The sequence below is a fragment of the Schistocerca americana genome, chromosome 5 (genome assembly GCF_021461395.2).
Source record: "Schistocerca americana isolate TAMUIC-IGC-003095 chromosome 5, iqSchAmer2.1, whole genome shotgun sequence".
NCBI lineage: Eukaryota > Metazoa > Arthropoda > Insecta > Orthoptera > Acrididae > Schistocerca > Schistocerca americana.
In genome coordinates this window covers 301118061-301131157 of record NC_060123.1, presented here as the reverse complement: position 1 = coordinate 301131157, position 13097 = coordinate 301118061, and positions in this window count along the sequence as shown.

Genomic DNA, 13097 nt, shown 5'->3' with positions numbered 1-13097 from the left:
TATGAATATTATGTTATCTGATCTCAATTACAAAATTTGAATAAATAGATATATATTTTATAAATAGAAAATTGCAAAGAATTTTAAGAATTAGTTATGTACCAAAGTCAATAAATATATATCAGTGAATGAAATAAAATGTAAGTATTCTTTGCAAATGAATTTATTTTAATACTCTCGCTCAATATCCCCCAGATCCATTGTTTGAAGATATAAAAAAAATCAAACAACGTTTCTTACAGTATAAAAAAATTTCCAAATATTCTTTTCGTTTTCAAATTTTAAGTAACATTCATAAAAATTTTTACATATATCTGATACACCATGTTTATGATAAAAGCGAGTATAATCAACTCAAATTTAAAATCCTCAAATGAATTTGGCATTCAATGGTTATTGCTAACCTTTATTTGGATATCAAGATAAAGTCCATTATCTTTAATGTAACAAAAAACCAAGGAAAATTTTCAATACAAAATGTGTTGAAATTTTTATTAACTAACTCATTTACATGTAAAAAGTTTAATAACATTTCAATAATTTACATTCTTTTTATTTACCCAACTATTGTATTAATTATCGAAACCTAACCACATAAACAAAACTTTTTTACTGTTCTTTATTTAAAACATTTCCAGTGAGGTAAACATTTGGAAAATTCGCTTTTGGTAGTTATTGTTCATAAAAACTCCCTTTAATTTGTTCAATCTTTCAATTCATATGGCGTTTGAATTGAATGAGTAACATCTCCAATTCAAAAATCTGTGTTGATCAGTTTGCTGTATATACTTTCTCAAATATTAGTTTCAATTTATTTATTCTCACTTTATCACCAATCTCTCTTTATGTTCAGTATCTAAAAAATATTTTATGTTATCTGTTTCCAATAATTTCTTCAGTTTTTTATTTATACCTGTCAGCCGCAATTTCCTGAAATTATAATCATCAACTAATTTTGAAACTGTGTCAGCACATTTATAATTTCATTGAAGAGCAAATTTCTTCCACATTTTCTCTTTCAATGTTCTATTAAATCATTCAACAACTGCTGCTTTTAATTCACTGAAAGTTAAATAATGATTAACACTAATTTCTTCATCAATCTTGAAATTCTTAAAATGAAATTCTTTTAAAATTTCTTTTTTGCAAATATTTTCGTTTTCTCAGCTCGAATATTTTTACCAGTTTTGAGTCTAACAGCAATTGTCCAAGCATGTACTGAAAAATATCCATAATAATTAATGAACATTTATATCCATTGTTTATTTTCGAAATTCCTTCCAAATTACCAGAATACATTTAGACTAAATCACATTGCTATAAATCATCTATTCCAAAAGAATTTATATCTTTTCTTTTAAAATTCATTTTAATAGGTTTATGAAATTCATTAATAATGTGTTCACGAATATTTAGATTTTCACCTACAAAGTTTATTTTTAACAAATTTACTCGTTTAAGTTTTTCAAATTTACCAAATTCCCTCAGTTCTTTGTTTCCCATTATTAGTTGTTAATCTACGAGAATGAAGTGGTTTGTAAACTCTTGGAACTTCATACAGTGAACGTGATTAGCATTCAGGATTTATAAAAAATAAGAACATATTCAAATTACTTCACCAAACACAATTATCTTTGGAACAACTACAACTGTTCTAATAGAATCTATTAATGTAATAGTTAGAAAATACGATTTACAAACTATTTTCATTCCTTGGTTTTAAGAAGTTATTTTATAAAGATTATCAACACAAAATATCATAATCATTAAACTCAAATACCTTTTTTGTTTTCAGTAACAAAAGAAAAATGAAGTACTAACTTTTTCATCTAATGATTAAATATCTTTTATTTTTCCTGAAGAAAAATTGAGTTTGTTACATTTACAATATCATTAAATTTATAATTCATACATAATAATTTCAAAACAAATGTCCACAAATTCCATCATCAAAATTTCGATATTGTTGTACAAATTGTATTTTGTCAAATAGTTAACCAGCTGTTTTGGAATAGTTCCTCCATATCAATCATAAACAATTTAGTATATTAATTTTTAATAATAAATCAAGTGAGTTAAAACGTGACCAGAAGTGTATAAATTTACTGTTCCACTTCCTAGCTTATTTGATTCATTAGATATTTCATCTATCATATAAAACGCCACAAAAATATATAATTTTTAACTGATTAACTAATTAATGAATGACAAAATTAGATTAGGATCATTTAGTTTTTCGATTATTTCTTTCAATTTTTTACATCTTTACCTTCTATTCCGTTTCCGGGTTATGCATTTTTTGTTCTTCTAATAAGTTATCACTTTTTTCTGATTTATAACTGCGTTTGCAATTGCTGCAGATCCATTAGAAATTGTTACTAAATAAGGTATTGTGCGTAAGACTAAGGGTAAAGATCCTCGTTAATGTTTTATTTCATTCTTGTTCAACAAACATTCATTAACCACTTTCAGAACAGGAATTGATAAATGAAACAAACAAATTTCCATCACTCAGCCTCTCTTTCCTTGTTTTCTTTGAATATCATTTGAAAACAGCTCAATAATATTTAATTGTTCACTATTGAGTTTTGCCAGTTGGTAGCAAGGCAAAATCAGTTAAAAAGTTATTGATTTATATAGATTAAAGTATAATAAATGAATTTTTATGAACTCATACAAAATTTATCAACATTTTAACACAGTCCTAATTTCGGTTTTCATGCATAATTCCTCTAACTCCAGTTATATCAATTTTTTTCTCCTAATGAGGAATCATTTTCAAACATTCTTATTTTGCAAATAATTGTAATTTTTATCTACTTTATGTCTTTTGTCTAAATATGTAATATCTATATTAGGAATATGTTCTTTATATCCTTCACCTAATGGATTAATTCCTACATCTCCTCTAGCTAATCTTTCTTCTAACTTGGTCCCAACCACAAAATCGATGTCTTGGAAAATACATCTTAAATGATTATTTGTTAATTAAAATATTAATTAAAGCATTTCCATACTTTTCACTTTTCCGGAATGTGTGTAGTAAATTATTAAAAATCTAATGAATTAAGGAATTTCTTTTAAATTATTAATAATAAAATCACTAATTATGTTATATCAACATTTTCCTTATGAAAATTTTATGTTTCCTTAATTCTTCTCCATGAATTACAGTTAATCTATCATTTACTCCTATAAAATCATTCAAGAAAATAATTTCAACTTTTTTTTCAAAAATTTTTTCCCAAACCTTCACCATTTTTCGAAAGAATTACTGAGGTTCCTTCCTGTTGAACTTGCACAATATTATTTAACAATTGTTTTTAACAAATAATTACATTTTGCCCTGTATTTGGTATTTCTTACTTCTATTACTTTCATTACATGCAGCATTCGAATGAAAAAAAAAATTGGAAATCAAGAGAATCAAATTTTGTTCCTAAATCATCCACAGTTATTTGTTATCTAGTTAAGTTTCAATAATCCATTTGTACCTTTTCTATACTTTTTGACCAGTTTTTAATTTCTCACCATTAAATTCTATGGGTAACTTTTTAAGAAATTTAAATTCTCCAACAGGTCTAAATCCAAAAATATTATTTTCACTATGATAAACAAATTCTAATATTGTTTCAGTTATATTTTTATTTTGCCATCATTGGCTCTTAAATTCTTTCCTTTCATAATTCTCTAACAAACAATTTATTTCTTATTCACTTGACATATAATCTCTTCCATCACTTTCATAATATTTAATTGTTGGAGTTTGATTAAATTCTTCTAACTATTGTTGATTATAAGGAATCATCCGTTCTTCGACTTCTCTGTTTTCTTGAATTGCTTCTTAAACTTTTTATTAGAAGCTTACGATGCCTTCATTAGCTTTTCCAATTGTATTGGTAACTGGTTGACATTCTATTTTAAATTAGTCATATCTGTTTGTTGTTGTTTTTTTCCATTTCTTGAACCCTATTATGAACTTTTATTTTTTACTTCGTTTAACTTTTTTAACAGTTTCTGGAACTCATATTGATAACATTTATCAAGACTAAAAACACGATAATAGATTTTATTTTACAATACTACGTTTATGTTTATTGTTCACATTCCACATTCTATATTTATTGTTTATGTTCAACATTTGTGTTATACATTTATATTCAATGTAAATGTTCTTAATCTTTTCTCTTGTCATATATATCGTAATAAAACGAATCGTCTGTCCAACATTCCCTACATAATTCTGTAAATTCATCATCCTTGAAATAACCACCAACAAATTCATGATCAATATGATTTTAGTATCTGTCATCTTAGTGAAAAATATTTTAGCAATTAAAATTACCTCTAACTAATCGTTTTGGTACTTTTGAGTAAGTTTGAGTTAAATAAAAACATTCTTTTTCTTTGTGTCTTCCTCTAGTAAAATATTCTGTAACTTTATCTTGATTTTCAAGAATCAAATCATCATAAGCTACAACTGAATTATCTTCACATTCATCTAATGGAATAATTTCATCTTTATTTTCAATAAAACTAATTATTTCCTCATTAATTTTATCCTCAATTGTTTCACATGTTTTTACAAGATCTAGATATTTTAATTGATCCAAACCTTTAGAATAAACACTCAAATTATACTTTTTTTCCAAGTAACCATCTAGGTGTTAAAATATAGTTAACAATCATTACTGTTGTTGTTCCAAATCCATTTGGCCTATTGATTTCACATCAAATAGATTCTGATAAATGTTTACAATGTTGGTTTTTAAATTTTATTTCTAGATTTTTTCTGATCTATGATTTATTTACATAATTTTTACTGACATAAATGGGTACATTATTTCAATTGCATGATAACTCGTCTGTTCTGAAAAACTTACAAAAGCGCTTCACTAGTATTATTCAAATATTTTAACTCCAAATATTACATTGGAAAATAATAAACTTTACTGTGCACCGGCACAATCATGCTCTGACCTGCAGTCTTATGGAGGAACAGTAGAAATTCCAGTTGATCAATATAGTCTGAAAAATTCAGAAAAATTTTTTATCTCCGTAGTCCAAATATTCATAATAAACAAGGTAAAACGTTAAATAGAATGGATATCCAAAGATATACATAATTATACACAGATAAAGTAAATGGCGTTATAAGTTTTAGGATTTAATAATCGAATTGTTGAACTTAATAAAAAATGATGCTATAGTTGTTCCTAAAAAGCATTCCATTCAAATTAATTATTGTAAATTTTTATTTAGCAGATAGAAAGTTTGTTAAACATTATGACAATATGATCATTTTCATCAAGAAGTTAATATTATTGCTTTGTTTAAACCTAATTCTGAATTTGGCAGTCCAATAATTTATCAACCAAAACATCTTACAAAAATTATAATTTCCAGTACTATTCAGATTTTAGAAATAACTGTGGCTGATGAAAATGATAATTGAATGACTTTAATGGTGCTTATATATAGCAGTTGTTTTAGAAATGAATTAATAAATTTTTCCTTAATAAATCCTAAACCAAATCGAAAGTTATCAGATTTTTCATTTCCCGTTAGAGTGTAAACAAAAAATAATTTTATTCTTACTAGACATGAAACAAAAATTAATATTAATATTGGTGATGGTTTGATTCATCCATATTTGCACAACTTTAGATGACTTTTGATGTTATCGAACAGATAGAACTGATTTTTCTGCATATGATGCTATACAAATATTAAGCCAATTGAAAGTTATGTTTAAAAATTATTTGGTGTTATTACTATTAACAAGGGAACAATATTTTATCAGTAATAGAACATTCTCTTATTTCTTCTTCAACTCTTATTGGATTATTTTCTTCCCTTTTAAATTAAGTAATGGAAAAAATAAAACAAAACAAAATGAAGTTCTTTATCCTCTAGCGTTATTTGGTGGATTTTTTAAAGATTATAAAGAGACTATGTTTGAAGTTGGATTTGACTTTTATTTTTATTTGGAGCTAGATAAAAGATCAAGAAGATTTTTTGTGGGACTACATAACATGACAATTCTACACTTCTAGTTAAGGTAAATTGTTGTGAAAAGTGTGGAAATTCGTGTTCCTGTTCCTAAATATGAAGCTGAATATTTACTTGAATTAGAACAGCAAAGGCTGAAAATCTAAAAACTCAAATTTCTTTCTTTGAATTCCACACAAGTGAATTTCATGGGTGATGGGTGAAAAGAAATTTTGAACTAGATATTACTAATTATTGGAATTATACAGAATTTTATATGCCTTTCTTTCTTTTCGTTGTTTTCGAAACTAATTGAAAAAATAACACATTATTTGATTCATCTTTATTTGATCATATTAAATTACAAAGTATCTATGTTAAAAATGGAAGAAATGAAGAGTTTTCTCAAGAATTATGGACTTTATATCCACCAAGTAACTTCTTAAACGCTTATGATTCTTTTGGAGATCGTTTGGAAAACGTTTTAATTTTTCATTCCTTAAATTTTTTCAATATAAATAAAAATGTCCATAAATGATAACACTGGAAATCTGTTAACTGAACTTAACAAAGGTAGTAATGGTTGTTCAGAAGCATTCACTAAATTATTAGATCTTAAAAAACATGAATCTCACATAATTTCAAAATATGAAATTTTACAAAATAATAAATTTGGGGATAAAGTTTTATTGCTTTTAGATCATAAATATAAAATTACTCTTCCACATCGATATTCTAAAATCTGTACAAATAATGATGACAAATCAGATAAAATTATAAGAATACAATTTATTTACCAAGGTAAAAAAAAAACAATAAAGACATTTCAAATTTTGAAAAAATGGTATTTTTCTTTTAATTAAATTAAATCAAAATTTCCTTTACTATAATTTTCTAAGTTTTTTAATAATTAAACTTTGTTCATCATTCTGTTTTCATTATATTTATGTAGAGTATGTTTGAAGAAAGCTGCGAGATTAGATTCTTGATTTGCATCCTGGAATTTTACTCTAAAACACTCCTTATGCCAGAACTCTCATAAATATACTACATATGTGGATTGTCAAATAACTGACTAACATTGTCTTACAATTGTTTCTTTGCTACTGCATCTGCCAATGCTTCCAGGAACCTACCACAAAGATCCTGAACATATTAGGTTCACCAGCCACTCAAGATGGTCCCTACTGCTCTGATAGTGCTCATTTATGACCTTCTGAGAGCACAAATTATAAAAATTCGCTTTCACCAGTCGTTTTTCGATCACTTAATACCTAAGCACGACGCACTGTGCAACAGGTTGAGTAACATGTTTTTGGATTTTGATGTTGGCATTGTTAAAGTAAAGTAAATTAGAAGAAATACTTTATCCTTCAAAGTTAATGTCATGGTTAAACTGTAAATTCAAAATCATTATATTTCATTTCATAATAATCCTTCAGTTGCTTACCTTTATTCAGTTTGACTTTTAGTCAGATATATAGCTGTAGAATATCAATATGATAACACTGTTAAAATAATATTGCAAGTACATATACAATAGGTTACAAAAGTCATAGGATGTCATTCACTCATACACAGATGGTGATAGTATACACAAGACATAAAAGGTCAATGCATTGACAGAACTGTCATTTGTACTCAGGTGATTTATTTGGAAAGTTTTCTTATGTGATTACAGACACATGGCAGGAACTAAGAAACTTTTAAAATTGAATGGTATTTAGAACTAGACACATGGGATGCTACATTTCAGAAATCGTTGAGGAATTCAGTATTCCGAAACTCATAGTGTCAAGAATGTGCTCAGAATACCTCCCACCACAGATAACATAGTGGCCAATGGCCTTCACTTAAAGAATGAGAGCAGGGATTCTCAGTAGAGTTTTCAGTGCTAACAGATAAGCAACACTGCGTGATATAACCATAGAAATCAATGTGGGACGTAAGACGAACGTATCTGTCAGGACAGTGTGGCGAAATTTGGCTTAATGGGCTATGGCAGCAGATGACCGAAGAGACTGACTTTGCTAACAGCATGACATCGCCTGCAGCATCTCCCCTCGACTTTTAATGATATCAGTTAGACTCAGACGACTGAAAAATAGTGACCTGAGTAGATGAGTCCAAATTTCAGTGGGGAAAACTGATGGCAGGTTTCAAGTGTAGTGCAGACCCCACAAAGCCTTGGGCCAACATCGGCACAAGGCAATGTGCAAGCTAATAGTCTCCTCATAAAAGTGTGGGCTGTGTTTGTATGTAATCGATTGGGTACTCTGGTTGATCTTAGTCGAAGACTGACTGGAAGTAGTTATGTTTGCCTACTTGGGAACCATGATGCCAGAGAGACGCCAGACAGCGAGATACTCGGCTCCAGCAGCATTAGCCTTGGGTTCAAGACTGGGCTGTGCTAGCTGTCTGCTCACTTAATCCTTCATGGGACTTTTTGTCACAACTTTGCTGACATGCCGCCTATTCCTGCCACCACTGACACTGAGTTTTTAGTGGTACTTGGCGTCACAGCACCAATTGCCATCCAACTCCTGTCTGAGGGCAGCCGGTTGAATGCCATGCACAGCCGAGGAGCCGTTTACCGAGTAGAAAGCCGTCGCAGCACAACTGTCAGCGATGCTGATGTCAACGGCTGTGGCCTCCAAAGGCTGCTGACCTCACCAGCCCAAGGCACCACTTCAGCAGCTCCTAGCAGAAGGGGCCAGAGACAACAAGGAGAGGCGAGCCTGTCTCACTACTGGCTGAGCGATTCTAAGCACTTCAGTCTGCAACCACGCGACCGCTATGGTCGCAGGTTCAAACCCTGCCTCGGGCACGGATGTTTGCGATGTCCTTAGGTTAGTTATGTTTAATTAGTTCTAAGTTCTAGGGGAGTGATGACCTCAGATGTTAAGTTCCATAGTGCTCAGAGCCATTTGAAACTTTTTTTATTTGTCTCACTACGCCATGTACTGAAGTTGATAAAAGTCATTTGTATCCATTTACAGTGTTTGCTCTGTGCTCCACAGCCTGCCACCACTACTTATTTATCCCCCAATGAACAGAGTGCACTTCATTATGTTAAACGTTAAAAAACTGCAGTATACCTACTGTTTAAGAAACATTGTATGCTATAAGTTACTGGGCAGATTAAAATTCGTAAAATAAAAACTATACCAAAATCCATAATCGAAACCTCAAACTAGAGTATTCTAATGCAAAACTCGAGTGACTGCAATGGCTGACCAGCACAGTTAAGCAGTATTGAAGCACGATACCCGTCATACATCTTATTACAGTGCTGCCAGATTACCTTCCTTTGATGTCCTTTTTACTGAAAATATACATACTACACTCCTGGAAATTGAAATAAGAACACCGTGAATTCATTGTCCCAGGACGGGGAAACTTTATTGACACATTCCTGGGGTCAGATACATCACATGATCACACTGACAGAACCACAGGCACATAGACACAGGCAACAGAGCATGCACAATGTCGGCACTAGTACAGTGTATATACACCTTTCGCAGCAATGCAGGCTGCTATTCTCCCATGGAGACGATCGTAGAGGTGCTGGATGTAGTCCTGTGGAACGGCTTGCCATGCCATTTCCACCTGGCGCCTCAGTTGGACCAGCGTTCGTGCTGGACGTGCAGACCGCGTGAGACGACGCTTCATCCAGTCCCAAACATGCTCAATGGGGGACAGATCCGGAGATCTTGCTGGCCAGGGTAGTTGACTTACACCTTCTAGAGCACGTTGGGTGGCACGGGATACATGCGGACGTGCATTGTCCTGTTGGAACAGCAAGTTCCCTTGCCGGTCTAGGAATGGTACAACGATGGGTTCGATGACGGTTTGGATGTACGGTGCACTATTCAGTGTCCCCTCGACGATCACCAGTGGTGTACGGCCAGTGTAGGAGATCGCTCCACACACCATGATGCCGGGTGTTGGCCCTGTGTGCCTCGGTCGTATGCAGTCCTGATTGTGGCGCTCACCTGCACGGCGCCAAACACGCATACGACCATCATTGGCACCAAGGCAGAAGCGACTCTCATCGCTGAAGACGACACGTCTCCATTCGTCCCTCCATTCACGCCTGTCGCGACACCACTGGAGGCGGGCTGCACGATGTTGGGGCGTGAGCGGAAGACGGCCTAACGGTGTGCGGGACCGTAGCCCAGCTTCATGGAGACGGTTGCGAATGGTCCTCGCCGATACCCCAGGAGCAACAGTGTCCCTAATTTGCTGGGAAGTGGCGGTGCGGTCCCCTACGGCACTGCGTAGGATCCTACGGTCTTGGCGTGCATCCGTGCGTCGCTGCGGTCCGGTCCCAGGTCGACGGGCACGTGCACCTTCCGCCGACCACTGGCGACAACATCGATGTACTGTGGAGACCTCACGCCCCACGTGTTGAGCAATTCGGCGGTACGTCCACCCGGCCTCCCGCATGCCCACTATACGCCCTCGCTCAAAGTCCGTCAACTGCACATACGGTTCACGTCCACGCTGTCGCGGCATTCTACCAGTGTTAAAGACTGCGATGGAGCTCCGTATGTCACGGCAAACTGGCTGACACTGACGGCGGCGGTGCACAAATGCTGCGCAGCTAGCGCCATTCGACGGCCAACACCGCGGTTCCTGGTGTGTCCGCTGTGCCGTGCGTGTGATCATTGCTTGTACAGCCCTCTCGCAGTGTCCGGAGCAAGTATGGTGGGTCTGACACACCGGTGTCAATGTGTTCTTTTTTCCATTTCCAGGAGTGTATTAGTAAGCAGGAAATAGCTCTGTGATGTCTGTGACCACAATTCTTGTTCTACTTCGATAAAAAAGTGGCAATTTTAGGATTTTATCCCCAATCCTCCTTCGATAAGTTTCTGCAGGCACTAATGGGTATGATAAAAGTGAGAAAGATGGATAAATGGTGATCACCATTGTCTTAAGAACCTGCCAGTAGTTTATCTGTGTGTGTCACAGATGTATGTATTACTTACCTGTGTAGCTAGAGAGCAATATTTTTATCTGTTCCATCATCCTCTAATAGGAAGGTAGTGTTTCATTCTAATGGGAATGAGCATAGCCTCTCGCAATAACTCCCTACTCCAAAGCTAGCTTGTAACAATTTTGGATTCCCTATGATTTTCGGACAATGCAGGCGATTACTGTTCAGTCCCACCTACCACCTCTGAGTGACAAGCGTTACTCACACTTACCACACATTCATCAAAATAAGTTCTACACCATCAGTGTTGCTTATATTGCCAAATTCGACTGCCCAATACCTTATTACTGTAATCTTTTACGTTGCTTTGTAAACGAAAGTGTAATGTCATACGTGGAGCTTTAGTTTTGTCGATTGTTTGTATCCATTTCCGGTGGTCGACTGGCAAAGGCTCTGCCAAAGAACAGATATGAAAATTTCCAGGAAAAGTAAGTAACAATTTGTCAAAATTTCAGAGGAATACAACAGATTTTACGTCTGCACAATTAAGTGCTGCGGCATTATGTAATTCGATTGTAAAGACTACAACGGTGGTATTCTTGTAATGGTGTACTCACATCACAGGTTGTACGTAACTCATGTTTCCTTGGACATAGTTTAGATGTGTTCCATTTACACTATAATTCTTCTCTGTTTATGACGAAAAGAAAATTTTGTTTCACTTATCGGTTGTTGTTTATTTTATTGGTGGACAACTGGATGACCTATCAGGTTCAAATGGCTCTGAGCATTATGGGACTCATCGTCTGAGGTCATCAGTCCCCTAGAACTTAGAACTAGTTAAACCTAACTAACCTAAGGACATCACACACATCCATGCCCGAGGCAGGATTCGAACCTGCGACCGTAACGGTCGCGCGGTTTCAGACTGCAGCGCCTAGAACCGCTCGGCCACTTCGGCCGGCGATCTATAAGGTCTCAAGTAAATTAACATATGGCGAAAGAAAGTTAATTTTAATCAATGAAGTTAAAATTCTACAAATGTAAATACACAAAACTGAGGCCCAAAATGGGGAACGTTGATATAAAGCTATTTGACCATCACAGTTCCTCCTAGCAATATGTGTAAAAATTGGGATGATGAACAAAAATTAAATAGGGGGTTGACATTTTGAGTATTTTCGGCAGATCTTCATCGACTGTTGTCTTATTACAAACTGGGTGCCTTTGTCAAAATCGTGGGATACAGCCTAACGGACAGCACACCCAAACATATTTGCGGAAGATGGAGTACTTACATCTGTGGACAGTGCCCAATCCAAAGACTGCTGGGCAACACATTGATTTCCCTCTGCGGCCGGCATGAGATACTCCGCCACCATGGTGTTATCTCTTACATCCAGGTCTTTTTTTATTGAAGATGCATGATAATTTTGTGAAACAAGTGTTAGTTCATCGAATGAATGGAAACGACACAATGCAAAAGAGTGGGTATTACATGGATCACATGGCTGCAATACTATTGTTTTATTGGTTCCAATACCCAAATGAGCTGGTATCCAGTGGAATAGCAAAATCTTCGTTTAACTTTTCTGTGTCCGTGTTCTGGATGGCTTGTGGTGGACAAGGAGCGCTGAAGCTGGTTACGAGCCCGAATATTCATCAGAGTTACGCCTACTGCCTATGAACCCCGATTAGCACAGTAAAGAATGAACATAATATCTTTTCTCGCATTATGTTTTGCTGGAATAAGAGGATCCACATTGCACAGCAGCGTTTGTATTCATGCAAACAATTGAAAGTAAGGTTTTGTAACTATTAATACACTGTTAATTAATTATTGCCAGTCTGTGTTTTCACCACACAGAGTGAGGTGGTACAGTGGTTAGCACACTGGACTCGCGTTCGAGAGAATGATTGTTCAAACCTTCGTCCCTCCATCCTGATTAAGATTTTCCATGATTTTCCTAGTTCGCCTACGGAAAATGCCAGGATGCTTCCCTAGAAAGTGCATGGCCGATTTCCTTCGCCATTTATCTCTAATCAGAGCTTGTGCTCCGTCTCTAATGACCTAGTTGTCGACTGGACGTTAAACACTAATTTACTCATACATACAAAAACACCTGTGGGTATGCAGTTGCTAGAGTCAAACATCTACGTCGTA